General features: G+C 41.1%; 1 protein-coding gene across 3 annotated transcripts in view; it reads left to right on the top strand.

Annotated features, from left to right (window-relative positions):
• The window catches only part of RSRC1 (arginine and serine rich coiled-coil 1), a 365,671-nt gene that overhangs the window by 342,677 nt on the left and 10,124 nt on the right, over positions 1 to 12,870 (top strand). The gene's annotated exons all lie outside the window — the stretch shown is intronic.

Here is a 12,870-nt window from a genome sequence, read left to right as displayed (position 1 = left end):
ATCATTCCAGGAAAGCTTTGAAATACAGTGGCAGAGCAATGTGGAGAAGTTAGTGTTTGTTGCTGGTGTTGTACTTTTTCTGCACACAGAAGATTGTCAGTTTTGCCCCCCTTTCATGAGTACTTATATTCATTTAAAGGAAAGAAAATGGAGGAAATCCTGGCATGTGCTCCCAGGGTAGCAGTATCCTCCATGATCTGTCAGTAGGGCTCTGACCTCTGACTTGGCCTGTGTTTTGGTGAAAGTCTTAGATTCAATCTCAGGTAATAATTGTGATATTTGTATTCAGCCACAGGTTGTTACAAAGTGGAAATTCTGTTGTCACTTAAAAACTGTGCACCTCCAATGCTTGGGAGGCTTACTAGATACTTTCTTTGTCTGATAAACTGGCTTTGTGTATGATCGTGTCTCCCTCTAATGGCTCATCCCACTTTGGATAAATCCCACTCCTCACTATAGCACAAAAGGAATAATCTGTTGCTTATAAGGTGAAATTCACCTTTAAGCAATTATATAACAACTTACATTTATTCAGATTCTTAATTTTCACATTTTTTATTATTAGATAATGGTGAATGATGTATTTCTTATTTACTAGATGATTAATTTTTTACCTGTGATTTGTGTCAAGCTCTATCAGATGGACATTCAGATTCAATTAAGAATGCAACAGCATTTTATTTTATATATTTTTAATTAACTAGAACTACCTTAAATGGACTGGATACATTAGAAGAAAAGCTTACCAAAACATGTTTGGCATTAAAAACTGATTTATTAAATAAAGGATGTATTGTGTAATTGGTGAATTGAACTGATTATTTCTGGTCACCCATGTCTTTCAAGATTTTAGAACTAGTAGATCTCATCCTCTCACACCTAGTTTTTATGTTAGATTATAAGAGGAAAACAAGTTTGCCTGATTTTTCAGTTCCCAGTTGGTTTTATAACTTTGAATGACCTAGTCATAGAACTGAGCTAGTTAAATAAACTGAAATGAAGAAAATTTTCTCTCTGCACCTCCAGAAGAGGCTACTGCTATCAAAAGCTTGTTTAGCACTTCAATAAACTCTAGTTGCGAGTGCCTAGCTAGTGACTACCATGACTTCAGCGGTTTGACCTTCATTAAAACTTGGCAGCAAATATGTACTACTTAGTATTATTTTTTGTATTTAATTTAATTTAAATGATTTTTATAGATTGTAATATGTTTACATAGGTTGTAAATTTAATTTTAATTTAAATAGGTTTATTTTTAATTAAACTGTATTTTATTTAAATTTTTTAAAAATTGATTTTAAAAAATATTCTGATTTAGATTTTTAAAAAATTTAAAAACCTGATTTTAATCATCAGGTTTTTTTATCTACCCTGCCCAGAAGGCCACAGTGGATGTTGAAAGGAGTTGGCTTGGTGGAAGCGTCATGGCATCTACAGTTGAACAGAATGCACATTGAAATCAATGGGAGTTTTTTCCATTGACTTCAATGGGCTTTCAATCAGATCTCTGCTGCTAAGAGGCTGCAGGTGCTACTCCAAACCATAGGCTTGAAAACCAGCTGCAGTGAATGAGGGTGAACTGTATAGCTGTCCCATTCACTGGCCTCAGATGTGGATGGTGGATTTCACTTCTTGACACATTCACACTCTGTCCACATAAAGATAGACTGATGTATTGGGGTTTGTGGGTGGAATGGATTTCACCCTTGGTGCTGAATGCCCCAGGATTCATCCTCACTGTTGACTCGTATTGGAGGTTGTTAAACAGGCAGGAAGTTCTATGTTTGCTCTATCACAGCCCACTCAGTCAAGACAAAGAGCTCTTCAGACCCCAGGGGGGAAAGGATTCTTTTCATTATTCTGTAGCCACCACTCCAGCTTACTCAGAAGTTATGTCTGAAATGACTTTGTGGCCACAGATATACATAGACAATGTTGAACACCTGCCAAACTTCTGGCTTTTAGTAGAGGGAATAGAACTTAGGACCTTCTTTTCTAAATATTCAAATACTCAGATCTATACCACTTGCACTAAAGGAGAATCTCCCCTAGTTGAAACTTTCTCTTATTTTTTTAGGCCACTTACTAGAATGTATAGAATCACAAATACCAAACCAAGTCTGATTCTGTCCAGAGGTAGCCATGGTGCACATACATTACAGCCAATACATGATATATTGATGGACTTCATTGGGAGTGACTTCCAATTCTCTGCCAGAAGCAGAGACTACGCAGGGCCGGGTTGACAATAGGAATTAAAAGAAAAAAAACATCATGCACCTGTGTTACTGGCCACTGGGCTAGTTGGACCTTTGGTCTGACCCAGTATGGCCGTTCTTATGTTTTACTTTCTTGGTTTTGTTGGTTTATCTCATAACCTATTTTCACAATGAAGTCCAAAGCTCATATAATTTAAGAGATGGCAAAGATGCACTAGGTCAGCCAATCCTGCTGCCAGTGCAGGATTTTTCTTTATTGTACTAGTGCTTTTGTCTAGTCTAGTTTAAAATGTTGTTTGCCCATTGCGAATGACTAAAATGACTTTAATTCATGCAGTTGTGCCTTTCTTTCTCGAGTAATCGAGATAAATTTAAATTTCTTGGCATACATTGGATTGCGCCACAAGATTATTGTCTTCATACTACACCATTTTTAAAAATTTTTTTTTTTGTCCTTTGAGGAAGCTTTGCATCGATTCAGTAAGCATATGTGGTATTTAAAAGGCTTGTAAATTTGAAAATCACTTTTGTATCTGCAATTTGTGTTTTCTATGGATGTTACAAGTAATTAAGTTTTTACTGTAACTAAAAGCAGGTGGGAATGTTTCTCTATTTTGTCAGTTTGTTTATTTATTTCATTTGGCAGCACTTTGTTTATAAGCTTCACAGTTTTCTTTTGATGAAAAAGACACATAAGCAAACAGGAGAGCAGAAAAAAATCTTAATGTTCTAAAAGTATTTCAGACCATGTTATTTAATGTGTACTCTATTAGAAAACAGATTATTTTAATTTATGAATTAAAAACTATGTTCGTTTTAATATGTAACAGGTGGTCAAACATGAAGAGATATAAACAAATTCCACCAGAATACACTGAAACTGTTATTCTTCAGTCATAAAGATCTGAAGAACAGTCACTAGATCTGTTTAGCACCATATTAATGATCAGTTCATTTTTACAGCTATTTTAGTAAAGGATCTGGTAAATATCACAACATTAGGATTATACTAGAGAGAAAAAAATCACATGATTAAAGATGAGATAGATTTCAGTAACTTTTTTTAAATTAAAGGCAGATTTTTGGATGGTTCACGACTCAATAATTTTGAGGATTTGGGTTTTGTTACTTTTAAAATTGTAGGCAGAATTTAGGAGCTACTTCTTTGTTTTTAAAAACAATCAATCAAAAAATCTATACAGGTATACTATGGGCTCGGATTGCAGGCAAATTGGGTTTTTCCTCTCATTCTCCAGCATTTGTAATTATTTTAAGTGCAGTATTTCAGTATGCTGTTTTAAATTCAACTTTAATGAAGCCATACTTCGGGGATTTCTTTTCTAAAAGGAACTGTTTTTAATACAAAATTATTCAGTATGAAAATAAGACATTCATTATATTATGCATGTATCTGTGGCAATATATTAAGAACAAAATATCAGTTGAATCATCTTTACTATACAATGCTTACAGTAAAATCATAAGTGACTTTAGATAAGGCAATGACCTTATATTACTATAAAATTAGGTTAACTAAATACTAGCCTAATTGAACTAATTTTAAGGTAAAAGACATGAAATAGAGAATCATTTTTAAACAATGTATTGTTTATATCTATTAAAGATAAGGATGTTTCTTTTGATGCTTTGCATCTGCCAGTGTGAAGTCTTTATGCTTGTGGTCTGATTTATCTGGTAGGATAATGCCACCTGCTGTTTTTAGGAGAACATTGCTACAGTATTTGTGTTGTGTTGATTTACAGATATCATCCATATGGTTTGAGCAGACACATTGAAACAGAAGCTCATCACATGAAAGTCTTTTCAATCATTTACAGTTTTATTAAAAACCATTTTGAATATATGTCTGTCTCCTTTGGTATTAACTAAAAGGACAAAATTTTGTAAAAATTAGTTTAATTGTAATTCTTATAGAAAGAATAGCTATTTATAAAAAGTCACATCAACAATCACTAATACAATATTTAGTGTTCTGTTTTCAGTACCAGAGTAAAAGGACTTGCTCTGCAATGAGTTAGTATTGATTTTTTGTCTGTAGCCTCTTAGCTTTCTTACTCCATTATTTTTTATTTTACTGTGAAATACATATCCTTTCTATTGACATCTGACAAACAACATATATATGGAAGTCATTTTATCTACCAATATGTGTTTGTCAAAAATATCATCCACTAATGGATGATTTTTCCCGGTCCATTTTCAGCAAGTTAATGTCACTGAAGATATCCCAGAAACATTCAGTGATTTTGCTTCTCTTAATAACTTGTCATTATTATAGTTTTGTATCTGATTCATATAAATTATTATAAAAGGCTAGATAGTAATAGTGGATTTTGTGTATGCAAAGAATTGAGCAACTGAACCGTAAAAAGCTATATCCATCTCCCTTCCTCCTGATGTCTGTTGATCTAGTTTTTGATACTGTGCCCATCACAATGGTATCTGAGCTTACGCAGCCTCCCTCCCCATTTCTTTCTGTGCCAGCAGAGCCAGCTGCACCCAAAGGAGAATGACTTCCCTTCTATCAAGGAGGGCATTAGTGTTTGCTTGTTCACTCTCCCATAGTGGTGTTCTGCCCAGGGAATGCAGCTTTAGGGATAGTTGTTGTAAGGTGCTGGGCTCTCTGGTCCGAATCCAACAAAGTCTTTCAGCATCTGCTTAATTTTAAGCAGGTGATTTGTCCTATTAAAGTCAGTAGGACTAATCACAAGCTTAAAGATGAATATGTACTTAAGTGCTTTGCTGGATCAGAGGCCCTTAATGAACAATCACGGCCACTTTGCAGTCCTTCTTGGGGACGGTGCCTGGTAGATGTACTGAATCAGTGCATCTCTCAGATGTTCTGGCCAAGCCGTCTTCCCAACCATTTGTAGAATTATACTGAACAGCAGCAATCTTCCTTGTCGAGATAGTGGTTTTAGGTATTTTGCATCACTGTGATCTATCTCTGGGCAGACTTTCTTCTACTAGAAGCTTTCATCCTGGTTCTGCCAGCAGTGAATCAAGCCCTTCACATTTATTCTGACTTTTTGTTTGTCACCAGTGATTATTGCCAATGTTTATTTCAATTGAGCTCCAAATTAAAATAAAAATACAGAATTCATATTTGTTCAAATTAAGATATAAGGCAGTGGTTCTCAACCAGGGGTCCGGGGCCTCTGGTGGGCTGTGAGCAGTTTCAGGGGGTCCACCAAGCAGGGACAGCATTAGACTCACTGGGGCCCAGGGCAGAAAGCCGAAGCCCAACTGCATCGGTCAGAAACCCAGGGTCCTGAGCTCCACCACCCAGGACTAAGGCTGAAGCCTGAGCAATGTAGCTTTGCAGGGACCCCTGTGGGGCAGGGCCATAGGCAATTGCTGTGCTTGCTACCCCCAATGCTGGCACTGGCTTATATATGCAGAAGAACAGTTGTGAGACAGGTGAGCTGTGGAGTTTTTATATCATGTTGAGGGGGCCTCAGAAAGAAAAAGGTTGAGAACCCTTGATATAAGGGAATGAGTATGGTTTAGTCTTTCTAAGATTATAGTGCCTTATTCCATATTTTTTCAATTATCAAAAGAAACAGTAAAAAATCTCATTCATATGTTCAATCAGATTATTAAAATGGTAGATAGCAGAGCAATACTTAAGACTGTTATAGTACTGCTTTTTTAATACAATGTTTTATTCACTGATCCATAGTCAACAATCAATGTATAGCTTTATGAATATTTGGCATGAGCAAGTATATTGTTCACCTCTCCCTTCCCATGTCTTTTCTTTCATCTTATCCCTTCCTAAGTAAACCCTCCCCAAAACATTTTTAAAAAAGAAAAATCATGGTACTAATATGACATTTTCAGGCCATCTCATTGTTTACTCTGCTTGTACATTATACCCCTTTTCCTCTACCTTTTGCTGTCTTGTCTATTTACTGAAAGTTCTTCATGGCAGGAACTGTCTACTACTGTGTGTCTGTACAGTTCCTAGCACAATGCGGCCCCATTCTTGGCTGGTCCCTTGGCACTATTGTAATAAACACAATAATTGTTATCCAAAGTATATGAGATGGGAGGAGAGCCGTTACAATATTAACAGAAAATAAAAATAACCACATTGTTGGGGCCAAAGTTGTACTGTCACTGCAGTTGCACATGGAACCAGCTGGGGAGGATTACGTGATATGCGAGATTAACTATGAGCGTAGCAGAAGCAGAAAATGAGACAGACAGCAGCACAAATGCTGTTTTCAGATGTTAATGTAACTGAAAAGCCCAAGCTACTCATTATTTTAGACAGGACATTTTTGTTGCACAAGCTGTCAAAGAAAACAAGGTTGTTGTGAAATTAGTATGATATGTCTCTACAAAGAATATATCAGGGTATTTGACAGCTACACAAATTTCTTTGCGTGATCATCACTAAAATATTGTTTTGAGGTGAGTTTTCATTGAATGTTTGCACAGATGGATGGAGCTTATCATTTATATTTTCTCTATGCAAAATAAAATGCAGTCTTGTAAAGCATAGGTGTCATATATGGATTTAGAATTTCACGTGCACAACAGGAAATATTTGGCACATCATTGTCCTTATTTTGTTAACTGTTTCAATCCTGTTGCTCTTGTATTATTTTTCTGATTTCAAATGTATCTTAATTTCTTCTTTGAGTAGTGTCCCTATGGGTGCTGTACTGTAGATCTGCTTGTGTCCCTGCGCTGCTGATCGGAGAACTTTGGTAGAAGTGACCGTTAGGTCCATGCATGTGCTATCTCTTCTTGTGCTGCACTATGAGGCTAGTCAGCGCATGCAGGCTAACCATCCTCTGTTCCTTCTCAACCGCCCTGGCTAGAGACAGAGCTATTCACAGTCTCTTAGTACCATTACTTTCAATTTGCATTTCTATAGTTAGTTAGCCTTTTCGTTCTTAGTTGTAATTCTAGTTGTAGTTTTTCTCTTATCTTATTTTTTCTCTTTTAAAAAAAAAAAATCTAGTTTCTTCCGCTTTTTTCCTTATTGGGGAATTCCCAATAGGGTATGTCCAGCTCACCACGCTTCAAGAAGTGCCTCTCTTGCAAATAGGCAATCCCTATTGCAGACAAGCAATCCCAGTGCATTAGTTGCCTTGAGGAAGACCACAGTCTACTCCCCTTGGAATCAGGACCTTCACACCAAGTCTTCCACGAGCATGGGTGTTTTTCCCACTGCCCTGTCATGCTTTCCTGCTCTCTAGTGAAGACTCAGATAGTGAATCTGAGAAGGTAGCATCACAGTACTCCTCTCAGGTGCCTTATGGTCCCCAGAATCAACAGGATCTTCAAGCATACCCTCAGCTAGCCCCACCACCACCATCTTGGTACAGCCACCCTTGGGCACCACCGCCAACCTCTATGCCACCACCACCCCTGTGGCCATCGTGGGACCCCTGGGCTGCATATCAACACCATGCCTCTCAAGCTTCTAGCTCTACCCAAGAACCCTCAAGGCACACCTCTTTGGCCACAGCTTCCAGAACTTCAGAAATTTAGGAAGAAATTGTAGAGGAAAATGAGGGCACAGTTGAGGAAGTTACCCTGAGGACCATATCCTCCTCCTTCCTAGATGAGCCTGCAATGCCTCCTCTGCCATTCCTGGCTGATGACTTTTGTCTCTTCTAGACCCTGGCAAAGAGAGTGGGGGACACGACCATGCATGGGAGCTAGATCCAGTAATACTTCACAATCTATTCAGGGGATGGGGCAGACTTGTTTGCCACTTACCTGAACAAGAAATGTACATGCTACTACTCCAGAGCGGGGATAGGACAACACTCCTTGGGAAATGCTCTCCTCCCATGAGACAGGGACCTTCTTTATGCTTTTCCTCCTTTTCCCCTGCTGTCAAGTGTCCTACTGAAAATAAAGAGATGCCATTCTGATAGTCTCTACTTAACCAAGACAGACCTGGTACCCTTACCTGTCACAGCTCGCGATGTGCCCACCGATCTCTCTCCCAGTCACTCCGTACCTCCTCTACCAGGACAGAGGACTTATCCTACATCCCAATTTGGTGGTTTTATGCCTCAAGGCATGGCTCCTTGTTGGTTCAAACACATAGAAAGCTCCTGGTCAAAGGAGGTACAAGAGGTATTATTACACAGAAAAAAGTCCTCAAAACAACATATCTACCTGAAAAAGTGATCTAGGTTTCAGGTTTGGTGTACTTTCCAATAAATCTCCCCACCATCCACAACTCTTATACTTACCTTAGACTTATGCACTGGCCCTAAAAAGATCAGGGTTATCTTTAAGCGCTCTCAGAGTCCACATAGTGGCTATAACAGCCAACCAACAGAGGGATACTTAGTGCTATCACACCCGACTACTAAAAAGTTCCTCAAGGGTATAGCAAACCTCTTCCCACACCCTTGACTTCCTACTCCTACATGGGACCTAAACCTGGTACTGAAAGGACTGATTAGGTCTCCCTTCGAACCCATGGCCTTCCTGATAGCGATTACCTCGGCTAGGAGAAATAGTAGCTCTGATGGAACACTTCCCTCCTTCCCCAATGTGTTATTCTTTTGGGATAAGGTTACAGTTAGGTCATATCCAAAATTCATTCTTAAAGTAACCTCTCTGTTTCACATGAACCAACTGATTCCTCTTCCACCCTTCTAACCCAAGCCTCACTGAGACAACAGAGTGGCTATATTACACACTCTAGATGTCAGGAGAGCCCTAGCTCTCCTGACAGGATGAAGGTTTTTAAGAAGTCCCCCAAACTTTTCCTCTCCATTTGCATAGCAATATCAACCCAGGGAGGTCCAGAAAATCATTAAGGACCTTCCCTCCTTCCTTTCAATGAGACTCATCTGTTTAATCAGAAGATGGATGAGTCCTTACACACTTCAGAAGACTCCACCCTCTTTTCCCTGGGACTATATACAACTGCCCTGAAGAGAAAATTCCACTGCCAACAATATAAGTCTAGACTGCTGGCTAACCAGAGACCTTATGACCACCTGGTAAGAGGCAGAGCACTCAGAAGACCTGTTTCCCCACACTTTCTGCAGCAAGGTTCTTCGTTCCAATCCCATCCCTTGTCTAAATATTTTTCACTGGAGCTTGAGAGCTGCAAGCCACTGAGTCCAACACTTCCCGACTCCCACACACCCTTTGGGGGTTGTCTAGCACTCTTTTTCAACAACTGGAGTGCAATAACAATAGACAAATGAGTGCTCAGCATCATCCATTCTGGCTATACAATGAAGTTTGCATCTTTACCCTCTCCAAAAACCTCTTCCCCACCCTGTGTCGGGGGCCACTCTTGCAAGAATGTTCTCAATCAAGAAGGGGAACGTTTCTTACAGCACTGAGTGATAAAGCAGTTCCAAGGGAGGGGTTTTTACTCAACATATTTCCTAGTCCCCAAAAAGAAGGGCAATTGGAGACCCATTCTCAACCACTTTATTTGCAAACTCAAGTTTTTCATGATCACGTTGGCATCTATAATTCCATTCCTGGAAAAAAACATGGTTCACAGCTCTCCACATGAAGGACACCTACTTTCACATGGACATTTACCCCACTCACTGACGCTTCCTCAAATTCATAGTTGGCTCCAACCACTTCCAGTACAGAGTATGCCCTTTCAGCATTGCGGCCGACCCCAGGGTCTTTACCAAAGTGTTTTCTGTAGTAGCAACTTATATAGGATGCCGTGAGTTCACCATCTTCCCCTGCCTCAACGATTGGCTCCTTGTCACCAGATCACGCTAAGACACTCAGGCATCGACTTCAACGGTGCTACAGGTCCTCTCTGTGGGTCAACATAAATGCTGAAAAATCCATTCTCACCCTTACACAGACTTTGGCCTTCATTGGGACATCCTTCAATTCCATCACGGAAAGAGTTTCTTGCCAAGAGACAGGTTTCAGGCTATGAATGTTGTTATAGACTAGATCATAAACCACTCTAGAGAGTAGGGTTACCAGGCATCTGGTTTTCAACCGGAACGCCCAGTCAAAAAGGAACCCTGGCGGCTCCAGTCAGCACTGCTGACCAAGCTGCTAAAAGTCCGATCAGCATCAAGCAGGGTGAAGGCAGGCTCCCTGCCTGCCCTGGCTCCCGGAAACAGCAAGCATGTCCAGCTTCTAGGCGCAGGGACGGCCAGGGGGTTCCACATACTGCCCCTGCTCCGAATGTTGGCTCTGCAGTTCCCATTGGCCGGGAACCATACCCTCAACCCCCTGTCCATCCTTGAGCTCCCTCCTGATCCCAAACTCCCTCCCAGAGCCTGCACCCTCTTCTGCACTCCGAACCCCTTGGCCCCAGCCTGGAGCCCCTTCCTGAACCCCAAACCCCTCATCACCAGCCTGCACTCCCAGCTGGAGCTCTCACCCCTTCCCGCATCCCAACCCTGTGCCCCAGCCTGGTGAAAATGATCAAGTGAGCGAGGGTGGGGGAGAGCAAGTGAGGGGGGGATGGAGTGAGCGGCGGGGCCTCAGAGAAGGGGCAGGGCAAGGATGTTTGGTTTTCTGCAATCAGAAAGTTTACAACCCTACCAGACAGCCTGTGAGACCTCTCTCCTCCCCCCTAGGCCATGGGGCCTCATGCACTTACGTCACACCTTTTCCAAAACTACACCTTTGTTGCCTACAAGAGTGGCTTCAAACTGTGTACTTGCCAAACTGACAATCCATGACCATCACAGTGACTCTTGACACCAAAGTGATATGGTCCCTGTCATGGTGGAAGAATCCCCATTGGGTTTGTGTCAGCATTCCCTTTCTTGCCTCTGCACTAGACAGGACAATCACTACTGACACATCTCTATTGGTTGGGGAGCTTGCATGGATAACAGTAAACCTGGACACCTCGAGAGTCTAGGAAGCACATCAATGTTCTAGAGCTACAAGCACTTTAAAGGGCTTTCAAAACCTTCCTCTCATTTATTTACCATGTCCTCATAATGTCAGACAAAATTACAACTGTCTTTTACATCAACAAACAAGAAAGGGTTAGATTCACCCCCATCTCCCTGTGCGCAGAAGCGCTCGGTCTGTCTAACTGGTGCATCAGCAATCAGATTACCCTTCAGCAGTCAACCTCCTAGAAAACCAGAAAGTGCTAGCACTGAGTTTCTCAACCTTTCAGATACCAGGGACCAACTTGCTGCCTTCCTAAACTGTGTCAGGGAGATTTTAGGGACTGGTGCCAGTCCACAGACCAGTCGTTGAGAAATACTGTGCTAGCGGACTCTCTCAGCACTTTGCTGTCTATCACAAGCAGGAACTTCAAGACTCTCTGGCAAACAATATTTTCACTCTGTGGGGGACCCCCCCATTCGCCTCCCAATCAAACAGGAAGTGCAATCTACACTGTTCCAGAGGAGCCCTGGGTCACCACTCACAGGGCGACACACTATTCCTTCCATGGTCAGACCATCAGAACTATACCTTTCCTCCACTGCTACTCCTGCCTCAAGTTTTGTGCAAGATTCGGCTGGACAGGGTATGAGTCATTCTCATTGCTCCCAACTGGCATGGACGGTTTTGGTTCCCAAACCTCCTATGCATGTCATCTTGGGCACCAATCATTCCTACATTTCCTGGTCTCATGACTCAAGGGAATGGCAAGATCAGGCATCCTAACCCATGTCCACTTCATCTCAGAGCCTGTTTTTTTAATGGGCATTGTTCTCCGAGCCATTGTGTTCAGAAGCTGTACAGAACATCCTTTCTAATAGTAGGAAAGATTCCGATAGAAAATGTTACCTAGCCAAGTGGAAGCGTTACACTTTGTGGATGCATCCAAGACTTATTTCTCCAGAAGCCACAGTTATTGCTTTCATTCTGGACTGTATTCTTTCCTTGAAGACAGCAGGTTTGTCTGTCAGTTCCTTTTGGGTCCACTTGGCAGCAGTTAGTGCATACCATCTGCCTTCACAGGACTACTCAATCTTTGCACACCCTCTGATGAGCAAATTCTGGAAAGCCCTAATCAGAACTTTTCTGCCTATTAAAAAACACATATTCCTCCATGGGGATTTAACCTTGTTCTTTCAGTACTTACTAAGCCTCCTTTTGAACCATTAGCTTCTTGTTCCATGTATTCCCTATCCATGAAGGTCCATTCCTGGTAGCCATGACCTCAGTTGAGAGAATTGGTGAGCCTGGGCATTGATGGTGGATCCTCCTTACGCTATTCCATAAGGACAAGGTTTCATTGCGTTTACACCCTAAATTCACCCCCAAAATAGTCTGAGTTTCACCTGAACCAATCTATCCACTTACCTACGTTCATCTCAAAACCTCACACATTCTCAGAAGAAAGGAGCTTCCAATCCCTTGACATTCAGCAAGCCTTAGCCTTTTACCTGCAGAGAACGAAAACAATATGGAAATCCCCTGGACTATTTGTCACAGTAGTGAAAAGGGTTAGGCTAAAGCCTCTCAAAGAATCTCATAATGGATCTCGGTCTGTATTTTGCTCTATCAGCTGTCTAATCTTCCCCCTTCTCCTTGGTAAGAGCTTATTCCACAAGAGCACAAGCAACATCTATGGCATCATTTCAAGAGGTGCCTCTACTTGACATCTGCAAGGCAGCTATGTGGAGTTACGCCTTGGTACACGACTTCTCTGCTGATGCATCCGTTGGAACAACAG

Source organism: Mauremys reevesii, linkage group 9, assembly GCF_016161935.1.
Source record: "Mauremys reevesii isolate NIE-2019 linkage group 9, ASM1616193v1, whole genome shotgun sequence".
Lineage (NCBI taxonomy): Eukaryota > Metazoa > Chordata > Testudines > Geoemydidae > Mauremys > Mauremys reevesii.
Note: the sequence above shows the minus strand (reverse complement) of the source record. Positions and strands in the feature narration are given on the sequence as shown.